General features: G+C 34.5%; 2 protein-coding genes across 3 annotated transcripts in view; one reads left to right on the forward strand and one right to left on the reverse strand.

The window, feature by feature from the left end:
* Positions 1-15,830, reverse strand: part of LOC134742439 (speract receptor-like) — a 347,982-nt gene that overhangs the window by 196,318 nt on the left and 135,834 nt on the right. The gene's annotated exons all lie outside the window — the stretch shown is intronic.
* LOC134742478 (5-hydroxytryptamine receptor) overlaps positions 1,731-15,830 on the forward strand; it is a 54,937-nt gene continuing 40,837 nt past the window's right edge. For both annotated transcript variants that reach the window (XM_063675676.1, XM_063675677.1), the window contains exon 1: positions 1,731-2,127. The gene's annotated coding sequence lies outside the window, so the exon portion shown is untranslated. The remainder of the gene's footprint in view (positions 2,128-15,830) is intronic.

Genomic DNA, 15,830 nt, shown 5'->3' on the forward strand with positions numbered 1-15,830 from the left:
ACGGGTTGTGCTTAATACATATTAGAGCTTCTATAAATACCACAACTAAATTGATATGAAATCGCGATTGTTCAATTCGAATACGTCCGCGTTTCCTTCCTGTGTACGTAGATTATAAAATGTGAAAATTAAATTCACATTTAAAGTATGTACAGTCAGCAGCAATAGATGCTAAGCGGGCGAGATGTTTAAACTGATCTTGACGCGACTTTATTGTTAAGAGAATAAGAGCGCGTCAAGGTAAATTTGAACACCTCGCCCGCTTAGCAACTTCTGCTGCTGACTGTATTAACAATATCCATATTTATTCTAACCTACAAGCTAGTCCATATTTTATAGAAGTATTGTATCAATTATTCATTTCGGACGGGCCTTGATCAGATCATAAATTATATGTTTGATTTGGGTCTGGAAGCGGGCTGGTCTTCACCGGGTATCTAGGACGGCGACGTTGGGGACATTGCTTTCTCGGAGACTCGGAGCTTGTGTACAAACTGTGTATGTTAAACTGTATATTATTTGGTGTGATTTAATGGCATAAATTCGTTTTGTTCTTTTTCAAATACAGATCTATGGGAGGTAGTCGACGATTGCTCTAACTTGCAAACGTCACCAGCACACGTCCACTCGCTATTGTTTGTCCCGACTTACTTATATTTATTATAAACTCTTTTCAAGCTTGCCAGATACGGACGCTTTCTTGTTAGCAGTAACGAGCTAATTTGGTTCGTGTCGCTCACTTCTGCCTCGTGAATCCCGCGTAGATTTAAGATATAAATAAGATAAGGCGAAATAAAGGATAATTAGAGACGCAACACATTTTGATAAGTCTGATTAAACTAAGATGTTTATAATGTTCTTTAAATAAAGAACATCCCATCAAAAATTTAACACTTGATAAACTGCATGTCTCGTCTGCATGTCATCAGTTGGTTTATTCTGTACCTATCTACATATACATATGTGAGCATCTACCCAACAACTTGTTAAAGTGGCGGTATCAATATTAAACATACATACATAAGTATTAAATTTTTAACTACTTAAATAATAATCTACTACATATTTTAAATAGTCCTAACCGACTGCATAGCGACTGCTAGCATTCATCGCTGTAATTTGATAGGTTTTGTTGCTTGTATTTAGATCTATTGCGGCGTGCAATTGCCAATATAAAAAATAGAAACATTTTGTCAGAAAAGCACATATTTACTAGAGGCACGGAAAAAACACAATTGAATAGCCTTTTAGGGTCTCACTTCAGAAGGGACCATCAGCAGATCCTTCTACATGTAAGTTAATCATGGCTCGTTCTTTATTGAGTAGGGACTAAGGACCACTTTAGTTGATTAGATTATGATTTTTAGATCGAGATACTAGGAATTAGATTAATGTTGGTAGGAACATTACAGATTAGAACTTTGTGTTATTCAATTTAAAGGTGCGTGCGTATTGTATAAGCACTTTATACGCAGTATTTTTTTTATAATGAATACCTGTAAAGTATGCTAATTTTATGTCTTGTGTACGTACTTCGCCACGGGAGCTTAATTCGCTGGTAGATTCACCTACTCTATGGAGCCGTGCTCATGCTCATGTCGCGCCGCATTGAGATGAAGTAGGTATTTATATTTACCTTTGGAAAGATTACCCGTTGCATTAGAAACGATCTCATTTTGCCGCGATCGTGGATTTCGGGAAGGTTCACGTGGTGACGTCAGAGCCGGCGCGGGGGGCCATGGCGCGCGCCGCCGGAGCAGCGCAGCACCCGGGCGGCGGCGGCGGCGGGAGCCCTACTCTCTGTATCTGTTGCGCCGCGCTGAGCGCGGTGGACGCGCCTCGCATCGCGCCCGCCGCTCGAAAACAACCCGCAAACATTTCTCCTCGCGATCACCAAATAACTAACAACTGTTAAAAATCGGTGCAACACTTATTTCTCTTCACTTCTACTTCTACTTTTTTGTAATAAACAAATATTTACGTGACTTTACCGGTATTAAGGCCGAGTAGACGAAAGGACAGCTGAGGTAAACGGCCCGTCTCCCGCCCACGGACTGTAGTGCAGTTGTAGTAGCCGCCCCACCAGACTTGCCCACACCGAGACATCCCATACCACAATATAGCTAGGTACGGTATACAAGTTATAGTTATTAGCGGATTATTAAAGTTTACAACCACTTTTTAGATACTCAACAATTAGTATTTTGTGCAACAGGTACATAACAAGGGTTGTTAAAATTCAAGGGCCAAGGTTACAAAACGTAACGAAGTTGAGTTTTGTAAAGACAGGCCCGTGAATTTTTAGACCTAATTATGTACATTACGTTGCACACAATATTTTTCTAAGACAGCGGCAAACACCTAGAATTAGAAATAGTAGTAATATTGGTTTGTAGATCTTTACCTAGAAGTCAGAATAAAAACACTGCTGTAATGTTAGGATCCTTATTATAACACTGCGCCGGGGCCCCGCGCGCCGCGCTTCTTATGAAGTTGATTTCGATCTCACTGGTAGTCATTTAATCTACAAATAATAGTGCTGGAGTAGAAAAATATATTTTATGAGCACGCAACCTAATTATTATAATTAACTATTGATATGTGACAGGTATTATAGTATTACTCGTAAAGTTGGTATCCGATTCCGATAATATGCACTCATTGCTCGTAACACGATAGTGAGAAGAGTATTACGTGACTCCTAAGGAGTCCTAGGATTACGAATGTTTGCTTACATGGATTCTACTAGATGATATGCATGTTTCTATTAGTATTTACTTTAATTTCTTGGTTTATTCTATGGGTAACGTGTATTACCTAATTATTGCCCAAATATTAATTTCCTACAATATGTTTGTTCAACATACGTCAAACGATAAGAAAGATTTAATAGTAGTTTTAAGTGACTGATACATAATGAAAGGCATTAAAATACTAGTGTAGGTTTATGAAACGAACGAAGTGAGATCACACGAGTGTTTAATCGATCACATTAGTGTAGTTTCTTTAAATTAATAATAAACATTTAATACTTAGGTACATACAATTTGTGCCTAAAAGAGATGAATACGGATCTATTTAAATAAAAAATCCAAATAATGTGACACGTTTCAATTGCTCTTTATTATGTCGAATATAGTATACACCTGTAGGACTCTATGTATGTTTTCCGAAAAAGCTATGCCACATAAAAATTTAAAAAAATCAATAAGAACGTGTTTAATATAGTAATTATGTTTTCTTTTTTAAAATTATTATTAAACGTGCCACCCACCATACAATTCATATACATTCAATAGTACACGGTAGGCATTTTATAAACTTAACATTTCTCATAAAATGAGTAGATAGAATTTCTAATAAACAATGTTTCGGTGTTGAATAAATCTGCAACTCATTTTAACCGAATTATTATGGTCCATTTGCAACGAAACCCAGTGGTCCGTATTAACACCGAGATTATGAGTGATTGTTTTTCGTAAGCAATTTATTATTAATCTTAAGGGGCAGTTAAAGAAACTGTGGCTATCGGACCAGAATTAACTGTTTGTGACTATAGATATATATTTATTATATATATAACGTAGGTATTATATATATATATTTGTTATACTGTTGCTTCAAATTTTTATCTTATTTTATTTATATTCGCCCTCTTTTTATACATTTATCGACTTTCCTCTAGTTTATTGTACGTTCTCATCTACTCAAAGGTTAACTGGAAGAAATCCCTTAAAGGGAGAAGTTCGCCTTTGTACTGCCTATTCTGTGCCATATTTGTGTTCTGTGTTTTGTACAATAAAGAGTTTATACATACATACATACATCCTACTTATTATAAGCAATACCATTTATTGTTAGTATTAATTGACTAGACCCGCAATAGACTGCAAATTAATAACTCAAGTTACATACTTCATTAAAGATAATAAATTCATAATTGTAATGTGTGTACATATAACCCAACAACCAGATAAAATAAATTAAAACTTTTTCAAAAGTTCTATAAGATTAGTGTGCTCCGCTACACTTAGTTTTTAGCATTAGCAAAGACCTATATAACTGTATAAGATAAATAAAGTCTAAGGAAAAAACGTGCCTCGGAAATCAAGAAAATTTGATTCTCGCACAGATGGCGCTACCACCAATACCAAACCAACCTTTGGCCTATTCTCGGCTTTGGCTTTGGCGGTTTCGTTTGTTATTTAACAATTTTAACACATATTAGTGAAAGAACATGGGTCAAAATCATATAAAAATAATAAATACAAATAAAAAAATCAGATACATATATATATAAATATATATATACATTTTTTGATATTTTTATTTTTAGTTTTAATCGTGTGTCGATAGATGGCAGTAAATTTACTGTGACTGCAAAATTTACTATGGCAGTACCCCTCTATCTATATATATAAACGTAAAAGTCCTGACTGACTGACTGACTGACTGACTGACTGACTGACTGACTGACTGACTGACTGACTGACTGACTGACTGACTGACTGACTGACTGACTGACTGACTGACTGACTCACTTAAATCAACGCCCAGCCCAAACCGTTGGACCAAGAGAGCTGAATTTTTCACAGTGGTTAGTTTTCGTTAGTATCCACTAAGAAGGGGTTTTTCAAAATTCATCCCCCAAGGGGGTGAAATGGAGGTCCAAAGTTTGTATGGGGTTCAAGTTTTATTTTAAGCTATGAATTCGAACCTTGGGTAAAAGATATAATATTAAAAAACAAGAAAACTGCTTTCAGCGTTTTTGAAAATTCATCCCCAAGGGTGGTGAAAAAGAGGTTGAAAGTTTGTATGGAGATCAAAAAATTTATCAAATGTGGGACTTAAAACTTTGTATATAGGCATATTATTAGAATACAGGAAAAATAATTTCAGCGTTTTTAAAAATTCATAAAAGGGTTAAAAAGGGGTTGAAAATTTGTAGGGGTCCTAATTTTATTTTAAGCTAGGTACTTGAAACACGTAGAAAGATATTTAATTAAAAGGGAAGAAAACTTATTTCAGCATTTTTGAAAATTCATCCCCCAAGGTGGTAAAAAAGAGGAAGTCTTTGTATAAAGGCATATTTTTAGAATACAAGAAAAGCAATTTAAGCTTTTTTAAATATTCATCCCCTAAAAGGATTAAAAAGGGGTTGAAAGTTTGAATCCATTACAAATGCTTTGAAACTTCTTAGAAAGGCATTGCATAATATTACATAAATTACAAAAAAAAGTTATTTCAACGTTCGTAATAGTTCAACCCCTAAGGGGGTTAAAAAGGGGACGTAGTTTATATGTTTTCGTTTTCGTTTAAGCTGGGAACATGAAACTTAGTAAAACATTATATTATATTATAATAGACGAAAACTGATTGCACCGTGTTTGAAAAGTTTGTATTAATAAAGTTTGCATCGGGTGCGAACATTTTATTTTAATAGTGGACTTGAAAATCTAAGTGTTGAGAAGGATTATATCGAGAACAATTTTTTTCAGTTAGGGGCTTGAAACTTCGTACTTTGTGAAAGACAAAATTCATGCGTTGTATAAATATTAACAAATGATTAACCGTCCCTACTTTCGTCTTTTGCTGCATAATGTTACAAATCCACGCGTACGAAGTCGCGGGCAACAGCTAGTCCTATATATATATATCTCTATACATTATTACAGAGTATATCTATATCTTTGCTCATACTTACTTCTGTCAAGTTCTTTTTAATCGTAAAAACGAAGTTAACATTACGTCAATTACATAGAAGTAACTTACTGACAGTTACCAGTAATTGATGCTTGGTATAAATAAAAGAGAAGTTTTTTTTCCTTCTGCCCCATCACGTTGAACCATGTATGACATTAAAAAGTTAGTATGACTGGTACTTTTTTTTTTTGAAACTTCGCATGAACATATTAAATAAAACCGGCCAAGAGCATGTCGGGCCATGCTCAGTCTAGGGTTCCGTAGTTACCCTTCCGTAACTATAGGCTAAACTGGAGCTATTAGTAAAAAATATTGATAAAAAAGGGATGATATGATGCTTGGTGCCTTTCACCCGAGTTAAACAGTTTTCATATCGAATAGGAGGAAAGCAAAAAGACAAGACAAATTCGCATAATCAGTACTTAATTAAAGTAATAGACGTATGGCCATGATTTTTTCCTTAGAACTTACTTTCAATCGGAGACTTTGCATGTCTGGTCACAATAATCGGTAGGTAGCGAAAAACATAAAATTGCAGTATTTATAAAAAAACGCATATTTTAGGAAACTGCAGCAATTGTAAAATGATTTGTTAATTAAAGTACGAATCTACGAAAATCAGCGAGGTTGCCTCTTACTTTTGCATGTTTTACTTATCGTTCTGAAATGCTCGTAGTCAACGGCATTACATGAAAATGTTTCAGAGAAATTAAATTTAAATAACAATTGAATGATTACAATAAGCAACTTCTATCTTACATTTTACTTTATTTACATGAATAATGCCAAATAACTGTAAAAACCCGGGATTTAATATCGTAATAACGTTTGACGGCTTAGATACGTCTCATACGTCTTTTTACTATGAAGGGGAAACTCAAAAACTCCTAAACTGATCATGTTCGCTATAGTTTTTATTTAATGTATTTTTTAAGTTCCATTTCTACGATTTTTTTCATATTTTTGGACCCATGGTTCAAAAGTTAGAGGGGACAATTTTGTTCTCTTTCGGACCGATTATTTCTGAAAATATTCACATTATCAAAAAATGTTTGTTACATTAGAAAAATAATAATTTGTAGCTTTAAGATACAAGATTTTTTTATTAGCGGGAACATATAGGTATCTTATTAGTTGTTAATTTATTACGCCACATTAAAAATTTTACTCAATCCCTAATGTCCCTGATTGGATTATGTCCCTTAGTTACTCACGCTCAAACACTGTAGGCGTAGCGAGACGCGACGCGTTACATTAATTTGAGGCAATGGCATCGGCACAGGCGCTAAATGTCGTTTAGCGTAACATATGGCCTTCCGCCGATCCTACCCTATCGACCTCGACAATTAGGGGTTCCATTTCGAAATTTACGAGGGAACCAACATGGAAAATCAATGTGGAAATTTGATAGGTATTAGCAGATGCTGTCATAAGTCGCAGGAAATAAAAGCTGTTTGAGAATGTTGGTACTAACAATTTGTCACCGAATACCTATTTATTTATTTTATCGTTAAAGCCTTAATTCATACCATATATGGTGTAAAACGTATATGGTACATATATGGTATGAATTAAGGCTTCCCACCCGCCAAATGTTGATCACAAACGTAGGTATATATATATATATATATATATATATATATATACACCTACGTTTGTGATCAACATTTGGCGGGTTTTCATATTATTTTATATCTGAAGTTGTTTTAAACAGACTTATATTGTTGGACTGGCCTCAGTTATTTAAACAAATAGCATTTTTTAATTGGTTTAAACACCTCTGTGTTCTAATTCTTAGGATAAGGTTGCCAAAAAGCGAACTCCTTATGGATCCAACCGGTAATGTGCATTTTATTTGTTTATTAATAAATCTGAAATAAAGTTGAAAACTTGAGAGGGGGCTAATGAAAAATTGCAGTTTTTATATTGATTTTTTACAAGTTTTAATCAAAGGCAAATACCATGAAATAATTAACTCAGAAACTACACTATATTTGCAAGGGTAGACTTTAGGAAAACCTTAAAAGGTTAAAGTTGAATCGATATAAACAAATCAGGAAAACATATCTAATTTTCATTTTTTAAGTATTATTAATTTTTTATTTACATACAAGATATATACAGTGGTACTACGTAAACGAAATTAATAACTAGCTTAAATCTAAAATAGGCCCTTGAGGCATTGTACCAAGGATGCTGGCGGCATTTCCTCGCTGTATCGCAATGCTGATACGTTGTGCGAGGAAGCCGCCAACTCTTCGGTCACCAGTTACGTCAACCAGACGCTTGCGATTTCTGCAAACAACTTGTGCGCGCTGGGACCCCATGGACCTAGAGTTTCAACTCTAAATGGAACGAAATGATACTCTCTACCGAGGCTCTTATATTTATTACGTTATTATTTTGTTATTTTCATTTATTTTCAATTACATATCGTTGTCCTGCATACCATAGCAGTATAATTTTAGTATAAAACAGCTAATGATATAGCCGAGGGATTTAATAAGCAAAATTTTAAATAGAAGAATACTTTCAGAGATATTGACGAAAAACGTCGAAACCCGCGCGATCGCGAAATCTTTCTAATTTCCTGGCTTTACGCCGTTTCTTAACTAGTTAATATATTCGTTTTTATAATATATTAGAGGTATGTTGGCTTTAGTACAATACTAACGTCTAACGTACCTACGATGAAACTGTTTCCAAATTGTTGGTGATAAACATAGGTACTCGTAAGATGAATGTTTTAGGATTATTGATTATTTCTGTATACTTAATTTGAATAGGTAGTCCTCGTTGAATTGTAAGCAACTATATTTTATGCTGATTCGTTGGAACGTACTTTTGTTGGAGCACAATAACTTTCAACGCGTATTTGCAAAGGACCAAAATTCATGAAACACGAATAAATCAAACCGTTAACTCAATACAGAGTCCGTTGTTAGGACAACTGGCTCCAAGTTAATATGAAAGACCGGAAATTATCATACTTTGGTATATTTTAGGGCCTGAAAAAATATAGTAAATAGAATTTTACGTGTATGTTTTCGATATAGATACATTTGAACTTAAGCTAGAAAACTAGATTAATTTATTTAAGTACGTCTCTGTTCACGTATCAATTTTAGGGAAAATCCTGGTGATATGGCTGTACCTAACGGCAAAAAATTCAATTGAACTTTTCCTTATTGATATTACAGTCAAAGATTGTATTGTGAGAGGCAATAATATCAACGAATAAAGCCACGTGATCCGATCATTCAGCCAAGGATACAATACAAAACCTTACAAAAATTGGCTGAATCTACGGTGTTCTATTTATTTATTTACATTGCCTTTTTAACTTCTCAAAAACATATAACTGCCTTTACAAATACATATACCTACGGCAAAAAGAAAATCTGGCTTAATAAGCAAAATGAGTCATTAACTCATTACAATGAGTTAAAAAAACAATATATTACAATCCAAAAACATCAATATTACAAATTGTACATTATTTTCCAAAGAAAAAAAAAGAAAAAATCAACCGGATCACGTGACACATTAACATTCAGAGAACTGATTGCGAATTACTCCTTAATAGTCGATTACATTTTCAGAATGGATATTTTACTTTTGAAAGGGAAATGTAATAAAAGTGAGCGATATTATTTACGCAGTGGAAAACATCCTGCTGCGAGCAGCCTCCCCTGGTTATAACTTTCTAACATTGTTATTCTGGATACAGACTTTCGTACCTTATTTTTCCATAATATTTTTTATAAACAGCTTATTCCGCGTCATATTTAAATTGCCGTACCTAAAAATATTTTGTCTTATGGTATTAAAGGCACGTACATATTAACAAAACCGGCCAAGTGCGAGTCGGACTCGCGTTTCAAGGGTTCCGTACATTACACAATTTAAACAATGTATTTTTTATGTGAAATGTATTTACGTATGTACGATATAATAATAAATGTAAGTAAAATGTCTTTAAAAAAACCGGCCAAGTGCGAGTTGGACTCGAACACGAAGGGTTCCGTACCATTACGCAAAAAACGGCAAAAAAATCGCGTTTGTTGTATGAGAGCCCCACTTAAATATTTATTTTATTCTGTTTTCAGTATTTGTTGTTATAGCGGTAACAGAAATACATCATATGTGAAAATTTCAACTGTCTAGCTATCACGGTTTATGAGATACAGCCTGGTGACAGACAGACGGACAGACGGACAGCGGAGTCTTAGTAATAGAGTCCCGTTTTTACCCTTTGGGTACGGAACCCTAAAAACCCGACGGGTCGGATCAAAAACTAAGTAAATAAGTCCGACTCACGCTTGACTACACTTTTCTAGTAGGTTTTCCTGTGATCTATAGGTAAAGAACTATTTGTGTATTTTTTTCAAAATTTTAGACCCAATAGTTTCGGAGATAAAGGGGGGATGGTCATTTTTTGTATATTTTCTTGAATAACTTCTAAACTGTTTATCCTAAAATTATAAAAGAAAATATATTTGAGTTTCTCACAATGAGCTCTTTCATTTAATATGTAACACGATATAGTTAGAAAAACTTTATTTTTTAATTTTCTTATTTACCCCCCAAAAGTGGTCCCCATGTTTAAATTTTATTTGTTTACGTTAAATGTCCATCTTTGGGTCACAAACTTACATATTATGTATACCAAATTTTAACTTAATTGGTTCAGTAGTTTCGGAGGGTTCCTTTTTTTTCTTTTGAGGTGCGGAACCCTAATAGCATAAAGCTAAACAAAGTAAAATTCGGGACTACTTCAAAACTAAGATACTGCAACAAATCCCGGAATCGGAAACAGATCTTCAAACCAAAGCAAAAAAAGAGATGAACGATACAATTTTTTTCGAGAACCAAAAAACAATGAGTAACATGGTAAAACTTACATAAAAACATTGCTGAGATTTTAAAGAGAAAGAGAACCTAGTGGTAGCATTAGATGACATGCGGAGAACTTTATAAAAAAGGGTGAACATACAAATTTGAAATTTTTTAACTATAGTGTCAGCCATTCACCGTCGGAATACAAGAAGAGGGGGCGCGTGTACTCTAGTAAGAAAAGGTTTCGAATATAAGGAACTAATAGTATAGAACTTATTTAAAATTCAGAATTGCTTAGCAAGTCTTACGTTTTCTGATGTTTATGAGAGTGATGACTGCAATACTGCATACAATAATATTTATGATAGGTACTTTTAAATTGTTCTATGACTTATGGTTCCCATTTAAACTAGTAAAATCAAAAATTTTACACAAAACGAAAACCAGTGTGGTTAACAAATGGCATTAGGAAATCATGTAGACAAAAAATAATAATTGCTTGCAATATCTGAAAAATAAAAACCTGTACCGCAATCACTACAATAATTGCTGAAAAAGGTAATTACGTACTCTCAGACTTGAAAATTTTAACCTTATCAATAAGTATAATTAGGTACAAAGTAAAGCAATATAGCATATTATAAAACAGAGTAAATATAAAAACCCTAGACCAGAGATAAAACAGATAAATTACAAAGGTAAAATTCTGCACAGTCCTGTACATATAGCGAATGCTTTTAATAACACCTTTGTTGAACTAGCAAACACGTATTTTAAACAGGATACATTATACCAGAAAACAATACTATATGTAGGTACCTAGACCCCGTTGAAATTTCTCTTTTTATGCAGCCTACTGCCCCAACAGAAATCTTAAATATTACAAAAGGCTTGAAAAATTCACAAAGCATCGGACACGATGAGATATGTACGAAAGTGATAAAAACCTGTTGAAATGCGATAGTAGAATCACTCTCGTACTCGTACCTAGTAAATTTAAGTATACTTACTGGCATGTATCCAAAAAATCTAAAGGTAACAGTTGTTAAAACTGTATACAAAAAAGGCGACAAAGAACAGTGTGAACATTATCTTCCGATAGCTTTAACTTCAATCTTTTCTAAAATATTCGAAAGATCTATTTACAATAGGTTAAGTAAATTATTCTAGAAATATAACATATTAGCTAAAGAACAATTCGGCTTTAGGAAAAATAGATCCACTACTTTAGCTATTGTCGAATTAATGAACACAATCTCAGAATGCTTAATTACACGTCTATTGTCACATCTAATTTCATGGACATAACGAAAGCATTTGATTTTGTATGCCATAAGTTGTTACTAAATAAAATATATAAATATGGAGTACGAGGGACCGCTTTCGACCTCATAAAATCTTATTTAGAAAATAGTACACAGTTATAACTCGTATTGTTAAAAAAAGCAAGACAGAACTTGTCTCGAACTCGAAAAATAGAACACTAGAACGAGGAGTATTGCGACCTTTGTTGTTTTTATTATTTCAACGACTTTCCCAACGACACTAATAATTGTATCCTCTTTGCTGATGATACAACTATCTTAGTAACAGGAAATATCAGCGATACCTATCAAGTCAGACTAATCTTGGCATTAAACACTGTTATAAAATGGTTCACTATGAATCAACTCTTTATTAACTTCCTCCTTCCTCGGTCCCTCTTTGCTGAGGATCGCGACCATGTATGCTCCGTCTTCATAGTGTGCGGTCACAAGCCATATGGGTCACGCACTGCATGTGGCCGCCAACCACCCTCTTCACACTATCAGACCATCTCGTGGGGGCTTTTCCTCGCCTGCGCTTGCCATCCATTTGACCCAAGAAATTAGATATTAACTTAAGTAAAACAAAATTTATGCAGTTCTACCTGCCACAGTCAAAGCCAAAAGAGATTGTTGTTGTGTGTTGTAGAATATGAGGATTATCTATTACAAGAAGTAACAGAAATTATGTTTTTTGGACTGACGTTAGACTGTCATGGAAGCTGGAAAACACATACAAATAATCTTTGTAAAAACCTCAGTAAATAATATATGTTTATGCTCTTAGGGAAATCTCAATTATCCCAAATAATCCCCCTTATAATTAATCCCAAAATATTGCGCTCGGTGCGTATCGTGGCTAAGTATCGTCTATCCTGAGATATGGTTTACTGCACTGGGGTAATTCTTGTAATAAAAAAAAACCCGGATAAGTGCGAGTCGGACTCGCCCACCGAGGGTTCCGTACTTTTTAGTATTTGTTGTTATAGCGGCAACAGAAATACATCATCTGAAAATTTCAACTGTCTAGCTATCACGGTTGATGAGATACAGCCTGGTGACAGACAGACGACAGATAGACAGACGGACAGAGGAGTCTTAGTAATAGGGTCCCGTTTTTACCCTTTGGGTACGGAACCCTAAAAATGATGTTTTTATTCTACAAAAGAAATGTGTTCGATCTATTGCAAGAGCAAGACATACTGATAGTTACAAGCCTTTATTCAATAAACTTGATATCTTCACTGTCCCCTCTATGTTTATAATGGAAGCGTACATATTTATCAAAGAAAATTTAAATCTCTTTAGAAAAATAGAAAAAAACCTGTCCCGAAATCATCAAAATAAATATGAGATACTCCCAAAAATCCCTGTAAAAACCGCCTATTATAATAAAAGCTTATACATTATGGCTGCTAAATTATTTAATAAATTACCAATGCAATTTTATTTTATTATTAATTATTGATTAGCTGGAAGAGATCCCTTATAGGGATAAGTTCGCCTTTGTACTTCCATTACTGTAATTTATTTTTGTAAACCTGTGTTGTGTACAATAAAGTGATTACTACTACTACTACCTGTGGGGGATAACCCTATCACTATTTAGCAGGGATCTATAGCACAGTGAAACCAAGAAAGTGAATACTCGATATTTATTCAGACTTTACATGAGGGCTGTTATTGACCGACTGACGTATCTAAAAGTAAACAAACAATTCTGGAACCGTTGCTATACAAATACAAATTTGACAGGGTTCCATCTACTGCCAGTACTATGGCCTCTTAAAATAGGCGCACATACAAATATCACATTAACATAATATTTCAATACTACCAATGCCTCGGGCAACAATAGGGTCTGCAGTTAACGATCAATAGTTTGTAAGGGTTTTTTTTGTATGTATTGTGTTTTTGTGTTAGGGTTTAGTTTGTAGTATGTAAGGATTTAATGGAGTTTATGTAATATGTAATTGGAAATGACTTGTAATGATAATAATGAAAATAAAGGTACAAAGACAAATTTATACATATAAGGGATCTCTTCCAAAAAAAATACCTGACTCAATTAAAGATAAAGATGTAAAGTCGTTTAAAGAATCCGTAGGCGTTTAGTACAAGTATTGAAAAAGAAGATGCCTTACAAAATAAATGATTTTTTCGATATAGATTTCTCTACAACTTAGTAATATGATAGCACTTGCCTTATTCTTACTTCTTATGTAAAACTAGGCTAAAAAGGACAAATATGGCAAATGCAAACATTGTAAATAGATGGGTAATGTAGATTTAAGTAAACCAATATTGTACGCCTGACAGGCAAATTATAGTGATTCTACTAAAATACATAATGTCACCTTTCTGTAACACCTATAATTATACAACAAATGATCATAATTATCTTATATTAAAATTAATAAATAAATGGAGCTTTAGTAATTCCGCACTTAGAAGCATCTTCATACGTACGTATCGAAAAAATATCTTTGTACAAACCTCATTCAAATCTATTATCGAAAAAATATGTCCGCCCTGTAATAACAAACCTCTATTTATCTAAAGATTCCGAGTTGTGACTTAAGGATTGATATAAAATGTTTCTATTGTTAACGAAATAAAATAAAGCTATTATAATTTCACGTTATTTCTTAATTTACATCTGTCAAGTCATACTTACATACGTATATAAAAGTGAAATTAGGTCAATTAAATTACTAATTGTGTTATGTTAACAAAGTACTGACAAAGTAAAGACTGTGTGGGCCGTCACATGATCATTCCGCTTCTCGACCTTCTTGTCCCTATCATAACTAGCATCTTTAATTCTTCCATCTCTTCTTCTTCTTTTCCTAAAATTTGGAAAGATGCTGATGTAATTCCGATTCCTAAAAAATCAAATCCGTCTTCCTTCCCTGACTTTAGGCCTATTTCTATCTTACCATTTCTTTCCAAAGTCTTAGAGCGTCTAGTGCACTATCAACTTACTTCGTTTTTAAATAGAAACTCTCTCCTTAATCCATTTCAGTCTGGTTTCCGATCTGGTTGCAGCACGGTCACCGCTCTAGTTAAAATTACAGACGACATCCGTTTAGGAATGGATAACGGAAAGCTAACAATACTGACATTGCTCGATTTCACTAACGCATTTAATACTGTAGACTTCGATTTACTGTTAGGGGTGCTAGGTACTCTCAATATATCTCCTGATGCGATTAGGTGGTTTCGCAGTTACTTGGAAGGTCGTCGGCAACGTATTAAAATAGACGACGTTCGTTCATCGTGGTGCAACACGCTAGCTGGCGTCCCGCAGGGTGGCGTGTTGTCTCCCCTTCTCTTTTCCATCTTCATCAATTCTATTTCTCTTAACCTCCTTTCTTCTTATCATTTGTATGCCGACGACCTCCAAATTTACTCTCAGTGCCCAATTGCGGATCTACCTTCTCTGATTCTTACCACCAACTCTGATTTAGAGCGCATTTTGCACTGGAGTTCTTGCTATGGAATTAGAGTTAATCCTACGAAGACCCAAGCTATTATTATTGGTAGCCCCAAGAACATAGCTAAGGTGAATTTTGAGAGTCTGCCTCCTATTTTATTCGATGGGGTCCAGATCCCGTACTCGGCCCAAGTAAAGAATCTGGGCGTGATTATGGATCGTACTCTTTCCTGGGGTCCGCAACTTAATGAAGTCGGTCGTAAAATTTTTGCCGCTGTGGGATCTCTTAGGCGTCTCCGCAACTTTTTACCACTTTCCACTAAAACCGCGCTGGCCCAATCCCTTCTTCTTCCCATTTTAGACTATGCCGACATCTCTTATCTCGATCTTACCGAAGAGCAATTGAACAAGATTGAACGGCTTCAAAATGTGTGCATTCGCTTCATTTTCGGGCTACGAAAATTTGATCATGTCTCCAGCTTCCGGTCACAGCTCAGGTGGTTACCGATTCGTTTCCGACGTAATACACATATCCTGTCTCTACTCTA

This window comes from Cydia strobilella, chromosome 6 (genome assembly GCF_947568885.1).
Source record: "Cydia strobilella chromosome 6, ilCydStro3.1, whole genome shotgun sequence".
NCBI lineage: Eukaryota > Metazoa > Arthropoda > Insecta > Lepidoptera > Tortricidae > Cydia > Cydia strobilella.